At 37.8% G+C, this 17,734-nt stretch overlaps 1 pseudogene; it reads right to left on the reverse strand.

Moving 5' to 3' along the window:
* Positions 1 to 7,781: 7,781 nt before the first annotated feature.
* Positions 7,782 to 17,734, reverse strand: part of LOC127561692 (PHD finger protein 3-like) — a 23,650-nt pseudogene continuing 13,697 nt past the window's right edge.

The following is a 17,734-nucleotide window of genomic DNA, read 5'->3' on the forward strand; positions in this document are numbered from 1 at the left end:
TAGGTTCAGTTAGATACCACGCGGATCTATCAGCTAATTGCAGAATATGATGGATGAAGCATAAAATGAGAAATGCCAGAAATTGCACACTCACTAAATCTGACACCATTAAGCCAGCAGAGGAAGAATAGCCCCCATGTCTGTCCTTCTGATGGACAAAGTTACAAACCCTTCATTTACTATCTGTCAATTTTCATATTTTTCCAGTAGTACCACCTAGATTATTTACATGCTTACTGGTAAGTTACATTAATGAGATACCAGGCAAGTGGGGGGGGGGGGGAGACAACAAAGGGAGACAAAGGCAATCAAGACTAAACGAGTTCTCTTTTGTTATCAATTTAGGGGAAACTGAGGCATCGGTCATGCAGTAGAATTCCAAAGGCACTGTTGTATCAGAACCTGAATTGGATTGAGATGCCATCACAAAGTCTTGTAAATGAGATGGACATAAAATGCCCACATCTCAGAGACACTTCCATGTCTGGCATTATACCTTCAATAAATATATCCTTTGCTTTTCCCTTCTTCATTTGTTCTAATGCTTAAAGCCTTCAAATTTTGAAATGAACTTTGTGGAATCTCTCTGTCAAGATTCATAGCAGAGGGGGCAGAGCCAAGATGGCAGAGAGGACACACGCATCTTCCTAAACTCTCCTTTTCCCTCAATCTATTTTAATGAAATTCAGCCTTGGAATTAGTGCTTTTTAAAAAATACTAAATAATCTCATACTAAAGAATGATTGGGTGAAACAGCATATTGTAGACACAATTAATAATTTCACCCAAGAGAATGACAATAATGAGATGTCATACCAAAATGTGTGTGATGCAGCCAAGGTGGTAATAAGGGGAAATTTTATATCTCTAAAGGCTTACTTGCATAAAATAGAGAAAGAAAATCAATGAATTAGGCTTACAACTAAAAAAAGCTAGAAAAAGAGCAAATTAAAACCCCCCAATCAAACACTAAACTTGAAATTCTAAAAATAAAAGGAAAGATCAATAAAATTGAAAGTAAAAAAACTATTGATTTAATAAATAAAACTAAGAGTTGGTTTTATGAAAAAAACCAACAAAATAGATAATCCCTTGGTAAATCTGATTAGAAAAAGGAAAGAGGAAAATCAAATTGTTAGTCTTAAAAATGAAAAGGTAGAAATTTCTACTAATGAAGAAGAAATTAGAGCAATAATTAGGAGTTACTTTGCCTAACTTTATGCCAATAAATTTGATAATTTAAATGAAATGGATGAATACCTTCAAAAATATAGGTTGCCCAAATTAACAGAGGAAGAAGTAAATTGATTAAATAGTCCCATTTTAGAAAAAGAAATAGAGAAAGCTATTAATCAATTCCCTAAAAAAATTCCTCAGGACCAGATGGATTTACATGCGAATTCTACCAAACACTTAAAGAACAATTAACTCCAATGTTATATAAACTATTTGAAAAAATAGGGAATGAAGGAGTCCTACAAAATTCCTTTTATGACATAGACATGGTACTGATACCTAAACCAGATAGGATGAAAACAGAAAAAGAAAATTATAGACTAATCTCCCTAATGAACATCGATGCAAAAATCTTAAATAAAATCTTAGCAAAAAGATTACAGAAAATCATCTCCAGAATAATACACTATGACCAAGTAGGATTTATATCAGGAATGCAGGGCAGGTTCAATATTAGGAAAACTATTAACATAATTGGCTATATCAATAAGCAAATTAACAAAAACCATATGATCATCTCAATAGGTGCAGAAAAAGCATTTGATAAAATCCAACACCCATCCCTATTAAAAACACTAGAGAGTACAGGAATAAGTGGACTTTTCCTTAAAATAGTCAGTAGCATCTATTTAAAACTATCAGTAAGCATCATATGTAATGAGGATAAACTGAAACCATTCCCAATAAGATCAGGAGTGAAATAAGGTTGCCCACTATCACCATTACCATTCAATATTGTATTAGAAATGCTAGCTTTGGCAATAAGAGTTGAGAAAGAGATTAAAGGAATTAGAGTAGGTAATGAGGAAACCAAATTATCACTCTTTGCTGATGATATGATGGTATACTTAGAGAACCCCAGAGATTCTACTAAAAAACTATTAGAAATAATCCACATCTTTAGCAAAATTGTAGATACAAAATAAACCCACATAAGTCATCTGCATTCTTATATATCACTAACAAAATCCAACAGTTAGAGTTACAAAGAGAAACTCCATTTAAAGTAACTACCGATAGTATAAAATACAAATTTCCTTGCCAAGGGAAAATCAGGAACTATATGAGCAAAACTACAAAACACTTTCCACATAAATAAAGTCAGATCTAATAAATTAGAAAATATTAAATGCTCTTGGATAGGGCAAGCAAATATAATAAAGATGACACTACCTAAACTAATCTATTTATTTAGCACTATACCAATCAGATTCCCCAAAAGCCATTTTAATGACCTAGAAAAAATAACAACAAAGTTCATTGGGAAAAACAAAAGGTCAAGAATTTCAAGGAAACTAATGAAAAAAAATCAAATGAAGGTAGTTTAGCTGTACCTGATCTAAAACTATATTATAAAGCAATAGTAACCAACACTATTTGGTATTGGCTAAGAAATAGACTAGTTGATCAGTAGAATAGATTAGGTTCACAAGACAAAATGGTCAATAACTATAGCAATCTCATGTTTGACAAACTCAAACACCCCAGCTTTTTGGGATAAGAATTCATTATTTGACAAAAACTGCTGGGAAAAATGGAAATTAGTAAGGCAGAAACTAGGCATTGACCCATATTTAACACCATACAATAAGATAAGATCAAAATGGGTTCATAATCTAGGCATAAAGAATGAGATTATAAATAAATTAGAAGAACATAGGATAGTTTACCTCTCAGACCTGTGGAGGAGGAAGGAATTTGTAACCAAAGAAGAACTAGAGGTCATTATTGATCATAAAATAGAAATTTTCGATTATATTAAGTTAAAAAGCTTTTGTACAAATAAAACTAATGCAGACAGGATTAGAGGGGAAGCAATAAACTGGGAAAGCATTTTTACAGCTAAAGGTTCTGATAAAGGCCTCATCTCCAAAATATATAGAGAATTGACTCTAATTTATAAGAAATCAAGCCATTCTCCAATTGATAAATGGTCAAAGGATATGAACAGATAATTTTTGGATGAAGAAATTGAAACTATTTCTAGTCATATATAAAGGTGCTCTAAATCATTATTGGTCAGAGAAATACAAATTAAGACTACTCTGAGATACTACTACACACCTGTCAGATTGGCTAAGATGACAGGAAAAGATAGTGACACATGTTGGAGGGAGTGTGGGAAAACTGGGACACTGATGCATTGTTGGTGGAGCTGTGAATGGATCCAAACATTCTGGAGAACAATTTGGAACTATACTCAAAAAGTTATCAAACTGTGCATACCCTTTGATCCAGCAATATTACTACTGGGCTTATATCCCAAAGAGATACTAAAGAAGGGAAAGGGACCTGTATGTGCCAAAATGTGACAGCCCTTTTTGTGTAGTGGCCAGAAACTGGAAACTGATTGGATACCCATCAATTGGAGAATGGCTGAATAAATTGTGGTATATGAATGTAATGGGCTGAGGTCTGAGTTGATGCACTGAGGTCCCAAGCACATGAGGCTAAATAGTAATTGGACTGTACTCTATTAATATATAAGCTTGGAGAAAGAATGGCCCCCACCCACTCTTTGTGCAAGTCCTGATGTGTTGTATAAGAAATGACGATTCTGGTGGGTGGAAGCAGGGGAGTGAAAAAGGAAGGGGAGAAGAGCTCAGATCTCTCTCTCTCTCTCTCTCTCTCTCTCTCTCTCTCTGGTAGCTGGCTTCCTGTCGCAGCTGCCCATATTGCTATCACAATCCTTCTTGCCCATATTGCTATCACAATCTTTTTTGACCTCTTCACTTCAATAAAGACTGAAGATTTTTCCCTTAACCTGAGTTCCTGACTCCGGCTGATTTTAAATACGCGATCATTACATATGAATATTATGGCATATTATTATTCTATAAGAAATGACCAGTAGGATGAATACAGAGAGGACTGGTGAGACTTACATGAACTGATGCTAAGTGAAATGAGCAGAACCAGGTGATCATTACACACTTCAACAACAAGACTATAGGAGGATCAATTCTGATGGACGTGGCTCTCTTCAACAATGAGAGAATCCAAATCAGTTCCAACTGCTCTGTAATGAACAGAACCAGCTGCATCCAAAGAAGGAACACTGGGAAATGAGTATGGACCACAACATAACATTTCCACTCTTTCTGTTTTTGTTTGCTTGCATTTTTGTTTTTTCTTCTCAGGTTATTTTTACCTTCTTTCTAAATCTGATCTTTCTTGTGCAGCAAGATAACTGTGTAAATATGTATACATATACTGTATTTAACATATATTTAGCATATTTAACATGTTTAGGACTACCTGCCCTCTAGAAGAGGGGGTGGAGGGAAGGAGGGCAAAAGTTGAAACAGAAGTTTTTGCAAGGGTTAGTGTTGAAAAATTACCCATGCCTATGTTTTGTATATAAAAAGCTATATTAAAAAAAGATTCATAGCAGAGAGCCAGTTTGCTGGCTTGATGTTCTATAATTATACATTCATTCTGCAGCAATAGAATGTGGATAGAATGTGGCATATGGGAAACTGCACTTGCCGGGATGAATGAATCCACATGAATGTTTCCCCCTAGAATCAATTCCATTCAGTCTCTGGAATGCTGTATGACTCCTCTTCATCCCTGTGGGGCAATGTTTACCTAAAGTTTAAGCAGCTAAAGAGAAGCATGGCTTTCAAATGCTCATTGAAGTTCTCTGGAAATCCATTCTACAAATGAATTAGTAGAAGGAGTCACACAGAATTTTTTAGGTTAAGACAAGGGAACAGATTGACTAATTTTTTTTCCACCCTTTTCCCTGCCATTTCTTCCTCCAGCTCATTCTATAGCTGAGGAAACTACTGAAATAAACTTCAGTGATTTTCCTGGGATCACTCAGCTAAGTAAGAGTTTGGAGCTAGATTTGAACTTGTGAAAAATGAATTTTCCAGATTCCAGACGCAACTCTTTATTCACTGTGCGCCCTCTAGTGCCCATGAAGTTATAGGAGGCTAACCTTACATAACATGAGAGGTAAACAAGCTTTGATGCTCCTTAACACTGCTTTGTCTCCTTTTCGTCCTTTCTTTTTTCTCCCACCTTCATTCACTTCCACACTTGATGGCTTCCAGCTCTATCAGCCTCTACTCACTAGCAGAAATTTGTAAAAGCCATTTTCTCTTCCTTTAGAATGAAACATCCTAAAGTTTTCCTTCTGAGAACTGGTGCAGAATCCAATGCATTCTGGCAACAACAATTATTGGGGTGATGTAATGGGCTGAGGCTTGAGTTGATGCACTGAGGTCCCAAGCACATGAGGCTAAATAGTAATTGGACCATACTCTATTAATATATAAGCTTGGAGAAAGAATGGCCCCCACCCACTCTTTGTGCAAGTCCTGATGTTGTATAGGAAATGACGATTCTGGTGGGTGGAGGCAGGGGAGTGAAAAAGGAAGGGGAGGAGAGCTCAGCCCTCACTTGCTCTGCTAGCTGGCTTCCTGTTTCTCTTCTTCTTTTTGCTTTTTGCTGAGGCATTTGGGGTTAATTGACTTGCCCATGGTCACGCAACCAGGAATTGTTAAGTGTCTGAGGCTGGATTTGAACTCAGGTCCTCCTGACTTCAGGGCTGGTGCTCTATCCACTGAGCCATCTCCTTTTTCATTCCCCTGCCTCCACCCACCAGAATCGTCATTTCCTATACAACACATCAGGACTTGCACAAAGAGTGTGCGGGGCCATTCTTTCTCCAAGCTTATATATTAATAGAGTATGGTCCAATTACTATTTAGCCTCACGTGCTTGGGACCTCAGTGCATCAACTCAAGCCTCAGCCCATTACAGGGTAACATACAAGAAATTCTCTAATATTGAACATAAATCCACCCACAAACAAATGCTTTTACATAGTACTTCAAAGTTAAAATATTACTATTTTCAATCTTTACAACAACCATGGGAGGTAGGCACTATTATTATTCCCGTTTTAAAGGTGAAGAAACGGAGGCAGACAGAATTAAGTGACTTGCCCGGAGACACACAATGTCTAAGGCAAAATCTGAATTGAGGTCTTCCTGATTCCAGACCCAGTGCTCCATCCACTATACTGTCTAGCTCAAAATTTCAGCTCAATTCCTTCTGCCACTCCAGTATCTCTGTCAAGAAAACCCCAAATAGAGTCATGAAGAGTTGGGCAAGAACAATAACAAAGGAGCTGAGCTAATTCTGAGCCTAATCCCTTTCTTGAGACTAAAGTGGTAAGGGGGAGAGATGCTTTTCTCAAGAGTAAAAAGAAATGTTTATTATGATTTTTCTTGCTTATCTGTTTGAAGTCAATATCTCTTTGTAAAAGTTAATCTAATGTTAAATAGTTAAATGGAACTGGGTGCTAGTCATTTGACTCCTAAGAATGGGCGACACATTGATGGAAGCTTGAGCTTGAGCCAATGGCAGAGAAGAAACACTCCCTGACCCCCTCAAGCTTACCAGAGAACTCGGAGTGGGGTAACATGGGAACGAGAAGTAATATGAAGTTAATAGGGCCCTGATGGAATGGGGTCAAAACCACTGTACTACACTTTTATACATACATGCTGTATCCCCTCATTAGAATGGAAACTCCCTGTATTCAGGGACTATTTCCCATTTGCCACCATAGCAACCCCCAGGGCCAGCACCAAATGGGCACAAAGTAACCCCCCTTGATAAAGGCTTGCTCAGCAGCCCGCCAAATTCTTGTGGGAGAGGAAGGATTTTATTATCTTGGTGCATTTTAGAACAAAAAGAGTACAAAATTAACAGTGGCATCAATCTGCTACAAGTGACTTAAACACCTGTTAAACCACATTTCCTTTCGAACAACCCTTTGAGAGAAGGTACTAAAAGTCTGATCATATCAGAAGTTTTACAGAGAGCATCCCACAGAAGAAGGGAGAATTTTCTTCCCGGATGAGTCAAATGTAATTTTTAGTGCTTCTCCCACTCTCCATCCCCAACCCCTGGCCACCACTTCTACCCCCAGGACAGTTTAATTGGGAGTGCAGAGGGGCTCTCACCTGAGAAGCTGTCCCAGCAATAGCTTCTACTGAGTTTAACATTAAAGTCAGTTTGGTAAACTGTGGGTTTCAGCATTCTAAGAGCAAGTCTACAGGCCAAAGCCCTGAGAGGGAAAAAACAAGGAAAAATCAAAGCTCTATCATTGCTCCTCCATAAAAATCTTTTTTCCTTGAAAGATAATTTCACCATAAGCGAGTGCAAGGGATAATGTTGTAAAAAAATTACCCTGGCATGGATTCTGTCAATACAAAGTTATTATTAAATAAAATAAAATTTAAATTAAAAAAAAAGAAAGATAATTTCACCACAAAGCTCTAGCTGTCTTCTCGCTTTGCCCAATGGACCCCTCTCCTCTCAAAAACCTGTGCTTTGGGGCACCTTATTCTGCAGCCCTATTCAGCAATCTTCTGTCCCTAGAACATAAGTTCCTTGAGGAAAGGAACTGTCTCTATTTGCTTCCATTTGTATTCCCTGGATTTATCACAGTGCTCAATACATAGAAAACCCTTAATAAATGTTTGTTGATTTGTAGACTCGATTAACCCATTCGAAGAAATCTCTTACAATGACCGATGTTCTGGAGCTGAGCTTCTTCCTAAAGCCTTCATTTGGGAGTAAACAAAGCTGGCCACTTGCAAGCTGCGTTCCTTAAGCATGACGCTGGCCATGGTTGCCAAAACGGGGATCCCTGGGATTGTTTCAAATATCACCAGAGAAAGAACAATTTTAACTTGGGGAGGGACATTGGGTGTGAGGAAGGCATAAATGGCAATTTCTTGAACCTGTGAAAAGAGAAAAAATTTACAGAGCCTCTAAGTTTTTAATATTCCTTTGCTACTCCATTTTTATGGATGGCCTTGCCCCTCTTCTGTGAGCTGGGATTTTGCTAAATGCAAAATAACCTTAGCCTATGGTTACATCAGAATTGATGGCTCTTCATCTTTCCTGCTGTATGGAATAGAGTAGAGGTAAAGTGAAGAACCTCCAAAAATGTTTAAATTCCTTTTCTGTATTTCAGTTTCTCTAGGTCTCTGTGACCTGCATATGTATGCTGAGTAGTAGCCAATATGTACTTAGATTTTAGATATATGTATTTAACCTAAAATGATGACATTTATCACTGTTCAAGTTATCAATGTTTAGACAACTAGTTGCCTGATGTATGGTTCCTCCCAGAACCAGGGAATCTGCCGTTTGGGGCACGAATAACATCCAATGGAGAGAGGGGTGGCACCTATCTCTCAATGTTCCCCCAACCCATGATGTAATCCTTTGTAACTAAAACCTATAAAAACTGTATATCTTCTCCTAGTTCTTTAGCCCTTCTACCTTCTCTCTTTCCCTCCTCACAGTGGAATTGCTCATTCTCATGAGAATTAATTAAATAAACAACTTTTCTGCTTTTTATTTCAAAAGGTCTCTAAGTAGTCATTTTTGGATAGGATTTTCTATCCCTCACACTGCTCACATGAAAACATTGTCATGTTTTTTTTTTCTCCAACAATGGTTGTAAAAAAAATAACCTGAGTGTCTTTAATAAATTGAAAATCTACATATTCAACATAATATAACAATAATATAACATTCAACATATTCAATAAATATATATATTATATTATATATATAATATGTGACAATCTAACAAATATATATTATATATGACAATCTAACAATATATGTATCTAATAATGTAATAATATATGTATGTATAATATATTTGTTATATTTGAATATATATAGCATATATGTATAGTTGTTTTCAATGAGAATCAATGACATATATACAAATATATATATAGAGAGATTTTTTTTCAGAGAACCAATGACATCACAAGGTGATGTTTTGACTTTCATGTAAATTGGATTTAAAGGAAGCAGGGTTACACAAATTATCAGCATCAGTGTTTCTTTTAGCTGCCTTCATGTCTGTTGGAACAAATTGTCCTTATTCACCCATCCCACCAGGCAAAGTCTTCATATGTTTGGGGTAGACCCCTCACTAACTCACCCATGAATTTAAGACCTGTCCATTACTCTCATCCTGGTTTAACCCATCTGCCAAGGTGGTTTTCTGGGATGTGGCTGCTGTGTTGCTACAGCTTCTTGGAGCTGCAGATGAGAATTGGGTCAAAGGTGGACACCAAAAAGTGGATGAGTTGACCTGAAAAGAGCTAGTTCTCCATGAATACCCCATACCTCCCCTCATATAGAATATGCTATATATGTATCTATGTATACATAGATACATCCATACATATGTATGTATACACACACACACACACACACACACACACACACATTGAGTCCCCTAGACTCTGGAGCAGTGGTTCTCAAAGTGTGGTGCAGTGAATCCTGGAGGGTCTTTGAAATCCTTTCAGAGGGTCTCCAAATTCAAAATTAGGTTTTTTTTCCCTATTTATGATAAATACCTATTATGAAACATATAAACAAAAACTCTTTGGACATATTCTCAATAGTTGTTAATATCGTAAAGATACTGAGAAAAAGAGTTTGAGAACCACTGAGTCTGGAGCAAAAGATAAGGACTGAACCTGCTGTCTCACTCACAGAGGGAATTTCCCAAGTGAGAAAATTCCTTCTGCCAATAAAAGTAGTCACCTTCTCTTGCAGCCATGCACAGTCTCAGAAATTTGCCTACAGCTCAAAGAGTTTAAAGGACTTACTTTGAGCCCAGGGTCATCCAGCCAAAATAAACAAAGCTCCGGGGAAACTAAGAAAATCTCAAACAAAAACAAATTCACTGCTGGAGATAGAAAAAGAGATAGTTGCTGCCCTCAAGGAATTTACTATCTAATGAGAAAGGCTAAATACAAATACAAGCAAACAAGCTATTTATAGGATAAATATGAAATCATTAATAGAGGGAAGGCACTGGAGTTAAGAGGAGTTGGGGAAGGCTTCCTATACAATAAGAGGGATACAGGGGGTGAAGGGATTTAAAAGTTTGTATTGATCTTAGAAGCAGGAGGGTTCTTGGCAAACTTTCCCATTTGACTGTAGAGAACTCCCAGAAAGTTAGAAACTTCAGTAACTGGGATGTTCCCCTCCTCCTAAGAGTAATCAAGGGTGCATTTAAGCTTGAAATCATGAGAAAACATTAAGTCCTGGCGCAATTACTGGGGCATTGTGAACTTTACACAAAATTGAGTCTCTAGAAACTAACAGGTTTCAGAGAGTTAGATCATAGAAAACCGAAAGCAGGTCACAAAACAATGCCTTTCATAATAACATACGGTTTTTAAGCTATAGAAGCATCATGCTTTCTCTTAATAAACAGTTCTGGTGAATTATCAGCAATCTCATCTCCTTATTGTCAATCGCCCATCTGTGTTGTGCTGGTCACAACATTTGACTAAAAATCACATTTGTAAGACAGAGACTGACAATCTTACACGACATTGTGAAAGCTGACATTCGTTCTTGACCACGCTTTGGTCAACTGACAGCATGTCTATGTTTTGAAAAGAATTATCTGTTATATAGAAAGATGGGTTTCCATTTTTCTTATTTGGAGGTTGGTTTATTCCTATAAAATGTTTGTTCAAAATGTTCCAAATCTATGTTTCATGTTAGTGAGGGGAGTTTTCTATCTATCTATCTATAGGTGGCTATAGCCTATATCTGATTAGGCCTTTATTATCTCTTGTATTTTTTGTGTACATAAATATTAGAATAGAGAAGTGGGGAGTAGAGATTCCCTTGGGACCAAGCTATACAAAATGATGAAAAAATACTGGTCTCATGAATTAGAACCATAAACCAAATAGTCCACTGGAATTGAGATCTCACCAGGGCAGATATTGTCTCCAGGTTTGCTGAAGCCTACCAAAAACTTTTCATGTCTCTTTGTCCATGTCCTCCCATAAGTCCTCTCTATAGGGGCTCTAATCCAAAGCACTGAGGCTCTTCCTCACTTTATTTAGATATTGGCAGGATACTAGTGGAATAAACTGGTTGCCTAACTCTTGTTTTCCATTTCCTTTTTCCATTTTCTATTTCTCTAATAAATGAAGTAAAGCAGTAGAGTAGATAGAGCTGACCTCTGTGATGCAAAACTTGAGGTTCAACTCCCACCTTTGGCTCATTTAAATCCAATTCACACACAAGTCAAGATATCACCCATGATGCCATGGGTCCTCTTCAAAAATGAAGTATGAACACAATCAGACAACAGCTGAATGAGCAATGGATTCCCTGAGGGAAATGGCAGTCCCAGAAGCATTCGGCAAAACTAAAGCTGCCTGTGAACCTTCCTAGAAGAATCTTTGGGACCCCTTCTGCTTTCTGGCAGTTCCCACCACCAGACAGGGGTGCTAAAAGGATGCTTCCTATGTCCTATGTCATACAGCAGGAAGCTCTCTCATGTGTCCCAGTTCCTCATGGGCGACCCAAAAGTTCCAGAAGCAAATTCTACCCATTCAATTGCTCCGTGAGAATAATCACATCACCACAACAGAGGAAAGGGAAATATTCCTCTGTATTTTGAGAATGAGCAATGCACTATACAGGGACATCTCATTGCCACATTATGCTGCCTAAAGAGAGAAATCGTTTCCAGAAATAGAGATGACATAGTTGTTGTCTTGCTCAGACTACACGTGAAGAAGAGGGTCCAGTTTGTCCTACATACACAATTGTCTTAATACTGCTTTAATACATTATCTGGCAAATCACTATTGATCAGAGAAATGCAAATTAAGACAACTCTGAGATATCACTACACACCTGTCAGATTGGCTAAGATGACAGGAAAAAATAATGATGAATGTTGGAGGGGATGCGGGAAAACAGGGACACTGATGCATTGTTGGTGGAGTTGTGAACGAATCCAGCCATTCTGGAGAGCGATCTGGAATTATGCCCAAAAAGTTATCAAACTGTGCATACCCTTTGATCCAGCAGTGTTTCTATTGGGCTTATACCCCAAAGAGATACTAAAAAAGGGAAGGGGACCTGTATGTGCCAAAATGTTTGTAGCAGCCCTGTTTGTAGTGGCTAGAAACTGGAAAATGAATGGATGCCCATCAATTGGAGAATGGCTGGGTAAATTGTGGTATATGAATGTTATGGAATATTATTGCTCTGTAAGGAATGACCAGCAGGATGAATACAGAGAGGCTTGGAGAGACCTACATGGACTGATGCTAAGTGAGATGAGCAGAACCAGGAGATCATTATACACTTCGACAACGATATTGTGTGAGGATGTATTCTGATGGAAGTGGATTTCTCTGACAAAGAGACTTAACTGAGTTTCATTGGAGAAATGATGGACAGAAACAGCTACACCCAAAGAAGGAATACTGGGAAATGAATGTGAACTATTTGCATTTTTGATTTTCTTCCCGAGTTATTTTTACCTTCTGAATCCAATTCTCCCTGTGCAACAAGAGAACTGTTCGGTTCTGCAAATATGTATTGTATCTAGATATACTGCAACATATTTAACATATCTAGGACTGCTTGCCATCCTGGGGGGGGGGAGGAGGGAGGGAGGGGAAAAAACGAAACATAAGTGATTGCAAGGGATAATGTCGTGTAAAAATTATCCTGGCATGGATTCTGTCAATACAAAATTATTATTAAATAAAATAAAATTAAAATGAAAAAAAAAATACATTATCTGGATCCTCAAAGAGCCCTGCAAGGAAGGGGCTTCAATAGGATCACACCCATTTTACAGATGAAGAAATGGAGAAAGCAAATGTAATGGCCAAGATCAGAACTCAGATTATCCATCTCCAGGTCCAGCATACTTTCACTACAAGATAAACAACACGGCAAAAGAAGGGTTTTCAACTAATTATTGGGAGCTGGTTGTACATAGCCTTGTGGACCCCCTTTCACCTTCCTCTCTTAACAGATCTTAAAGCATTATGAATGCTCCTGCTATTGTGTGCAAGTGGTTCTCCTTTCCTAACAAAAACCACAAATCAGCTCATTTCTTTTGGTTTAAGACTCAGACTGCTCAGCCACAAGTGAGAGAGAGATCTTGATTGTGCAACTTTTTTCATCTATGTTTTTCCCAACCAAGTTCCCGGATCCCCTGAGATTTACTTCAACCTTGCATGTCTGTGGGCCCCAGGTGAAAAGCCCTGCTCCATCCACTATACCAAGATGCCTCTTTCCTTGCATACAGTAGGCATGAAATAAATGTTTGTTAAATTGAATCGATATCTCAGATGATGAAAGATCACTTAAAATAAAATAACCTAACAATGATCTTGGACCATCTCTGCATGTGTATACATATATTTCTAAAGACTGATGCAAAGGAGGAACTGGCATTCCTCATGGAGAATTTTTAGAGAGAGTCCCACTTTGCTTACCTCTTTGGGGTTTCTCTTGCCTATGTTTCTCAGGGAGAGAGCTGCCGCAATCAGAATTTTGATAGGAAGATCAGAAGCACCAGATGAATACCCAGGTAAGAATTTCTTGATCTGTTTTAGACTGGCTGGATGGCCTGCATTCCCTATGGATTTCAGGGCCAGAATTATTTCCTCTTCATCACCCTTGTCCGCTGCCTCAGTTAACAAATCATGAAGGGGCTGGGGAAAGAGAATTAAAAGACCAGAAAACTGAATAATGGTGCTGTAATCATATCACTCCAGAAATGAGGTTCTAGGTTTGGTTAATATCTGCTCTATTTTTCAACTTAAAACCAGGAAGATGAAATAGGATGACCAAAAAAATAATGGTGGGTTCATTGCAAAGTAAATAATACAATGACAGTTGTAAAATAAAGAAATCTATCATTTCTTAATGTAATTCTACGAAATTTAAGTGCATGGTTAGAAAGTTCTTTTTTGTAGTTGTTAATTTTTTTATTTGTATTTTCAATATCAAATTTCCTCTCTTCCACTACTCCTCCCTCACCCATTAAGAAGGCAAGAAATACATACTCATTAGACATAAGAAAATTTTATCTTCTTCTACCAAGGAACTAAAAACAGCTGGCAAGCCATAAAGGAGCAAGAAAAAGAAGAAAACTGTCTGGAAAATAACAGTTGTCTTCAATGGCTAAGTAGGAACTTGTGTGTCTATGTCAGTGATACAAAGAACATCGCTTGTTCAGAATGGGGATGAAAGACTGACTATGAGGGGAGGGAAAGGCTGCTGTTGAGAGGTAAGGTAAGGTGCAATATGGTTAGACAAGATAAGGGAAGATGAAGGGACAAGATAAGGGAAGGCAAGAGAAATGCCAACGAGGTTTAGCACAGCTAACCATTTGTTTGTGCTCTATTTTAGCTCATTTTTCTTGCTAACTAGTTTGAAGTGTCCTCTAAATTTCATACTCCAAAGCAAAGCCCCAGTTGCCACAACCCAGTTAGACTCTTACTTCATGGAAGCTGGGTGACCCAATGTATGGAGAGTGGCAATCAAAAAAGACCCAAAATTCTACCTGAGATCCATATTGAATGACCCTGATCACTTGACCCTTCTGAGCCTTAATTTCCTCATCTGTAAAGTGGGGATAATTAGCTAGGTAATTCTGGACAAATCAGCCTCGATTGTCCTTAGTTTCTTTGTTTGTAAAATGAGGTTAGACTTTATGATGTCCAAGGTCTCTTTTCATTCTCAATCTATGATCTTAAGATTAACCTTAAAATCAATTCATTCAAACAATTAACTAATTCGATGGTTAAATATCATTTGTCAGACCAGATACTTGAATGGAATGCTGGGCTAAACAAAATGGCTCTCTATGACCTCATGAGCATATGCTATATTAAATAAGATCATAATTCCAAGTGCTTAGCTACTGGCACATAGTAGGTGCTATATAAATATTGGCAATCATTATTATTATTTAGGAGAATCCTTACAAACATCCCACAACATTCCATTGATAGTATGGAGGAAATAACAAAATTTATTCTGACTTAATTGAGGTAGTTTTTATTTCTTATGTTGACAAGGGGAGAGCTGGACTATAAACATGCAACAAAGTCTAACACAAATGTTCTCCAGCCAAGCAGAATGTGCTAACCAATTTATTCTCTTTTCACTGGGTTAAAAAAGACAAAGGATAAATTGGAGTTGGTACAAAGTTGAAAGAAAAATGGGGAGGACAAAGGGTGACACAGCCAGGAAAGGGAAACACAAATTTAGGAGACTCATCTTGTTGTCAGGGCACAGAGATGAAATTGTGATGGGCCCTTTCCAGGAAAAAGTACTGTAAGTTAAGTAAATGCTTTGCATTGTCCTATTTAGAGAGAGCAATCATTCCCATGGGGATGTTTCCAAAGTTTCTTCCTAGTCTACCCAGAGGCCTTTGGGGAAAGGTAGGAACTGGATACCGAGACACACAAAAATAGACAAGTTTGGGGTTAGCTCCACAGCTGCATGTGGGGAGCTTAAATGAGACTTTTGAATAGAGTGCTAGACACTTACCTGGAGAGATGATTCTGAGCAGTTCATTGCTAAGTTAGCACAATACCTATAAACCAAGGACCCATAAGCAAGAAACCCGGTGATGTGGAGAATATGCTGCGGGTTTGACCGGGTATTTTCCAGGATCAACTAGAAAGAAAATATATCATTTCAGGCAGCGTTGATCCCAATGAAAGGAAACAAAAAACAATCAAACTGTGTGATTTGAAAGGAAACAAAGGAGAAGTCTTATTGGCATGATGGAAATCTGATCTTAGGAAATCCAACTCCCTCCCAATCTTTTACTTTGGGGTTTTGAGTCACTGAATTCTATGTCGTTCTCAGCAGGCTATTTCTTGTCAAGAGGTTTTTAAAACAGTTTGATTCTTCTGTATATGTCATGGGCATTTCAAAATAGGATTGTGGCTTTTATTTCATTTGGAAGACAGCGTTTCCTAATCTCATTTCCAGGAGATCTAATATTGAAAGTCAAATCCAAATGGTAAGAAAATTTTCTCATATGAGGATTGAATTGTAAATTCCTTAGAGGCAGAGACTATGTTTTATTTTTTATTTGTGGGGGGCGGTTTAGAGGGAGGGTTGTATTTTTTCCAGTAAGACTCAGCACAGGGCCTGGCATAGAGTAAGCTCTTAATGAATATTTATTTATTGACTATTCTATTTTATTCACTATTCTATCACTTTTCACTAAGTGTAAGAGGATAGAGTTCTGGAGTCAGGGAGGCCTGAGTTCAAATCAGACACTTACTAATTATGGGACCCTGCACAAATCACTTAAACTACTGCCTCAGTTTCCTCTTCTGTCAAATGAGATGGAGAAGGAAATGTCAAACCACTCCAAGAAAACCCCAAATGGGGTTTCTTTCAGCAAGAGTCAGACTCAACAGCAACATTTCAACAAAATTATGCCTTCCCTCAACTGACTTAAAGATAGAGAATTAACGTCATTAAAAAGGAGGTGTCAGGCCTGGTCTTAAAGACATACAATAGAAGTATTATGAAAGTAACTAATGCAAAGGTGAGCCTTATCAGGAGTAAGTGACTATATGGGGGACATTTTGGTTTTTCTAATTTTTTTTTTTCAGAAATGGGGCTCAGATCAGCTTCCTGAGCCTTAGATAGAAGGGCAAGAAACGCAAGCACTTTGGGGTCTTATTTGAGAAAAGGAGAAATTTTTGAGCTTTTCCCAAACATTTGGAATCTTTCTTTTTTTTTTGCAAGGCAATTGCAGTTATGTGACTTGCCCAGGGTCACACAGATAGTAATATTAAGTGTCTGAGGCTAGATTTGAACTCAGGTTCTTCTGACTAAGGTTGGTGCTCTCTCCATTGCACCATCTAGCTGCCCCTGGAATCTTTCTAAGGGAAAGGGACATAGAAATGGGACAGAGGAAGATAAAAGCAATACCTTAGCTTCTTCTACAACTTCCTGGGTTGCAGTACAGAAATGCAGACTCACAAGCACAGTCTCCAAAGTCTCCCAAAGACTGAGTTCCCGCTGTTCAAGTTTAAGCCTTAGAAACTTTACAGCTTTTATACTGGCCACAGCAGGGATTACATCTAAAAATAATCTCCTAAAAGAGATCCAAAAGAAAATGTTCAAGTTCTCAATGAAAACTAGAACTTTCTAAAAAATGAAAGAAGCTCCTGAGTTTTGCTACCTGTGAATACTTTTTCTAGCATATTTCTTCCACACTGACTCCATGATGGTGACGTCAGCCGCTCGGAAGAGCTGGACTAGTTGAAGAAATTTTGAGGGCGCTTCACCAGGACCCAGTTTTTTCATGTGGCCCACCAAATTTTCCATTATGTCTACTATCTTCAAAACAAGAAGAACATTCACTGTGATGAGTCATTTTACAGTTAAATTAAACATTTCCAGTAAGCAATGGGTCCGTCGGTGATTAAGCACCTACTACACTGAGGATACAGAGAAAGGTAAGCCAGTTTCTATTCTCGAGTTGCATACAGACTCATAAGGGGGATTGCCTTGCAGACACCTCTGTACGAACAAGATACGGAGAAAATGAATTAGACATAACTAAAAGAAGGAAAGCTGAATTGAAGAAGATGAGGAAAGGCTTTTAATAGAAAATAGA

Source organism: Antechinus flavipes, chromosome 4 (genome assembly GCF_016432865.1).
Source record: "Antechinus flavipes isolate AdamAnt ecotype Samford, QLD, Australia chromosome 4, AdamAnt_v2, whole genome shotgun sequence".
Classification (NCBI taxonomy): domain Eukaryota; kingdom Metazoa; phylum Chordata; class Mammalia; order Dasyuromorphia; family Dasyuridae; genus Antechinus; species Antechinus flavipes.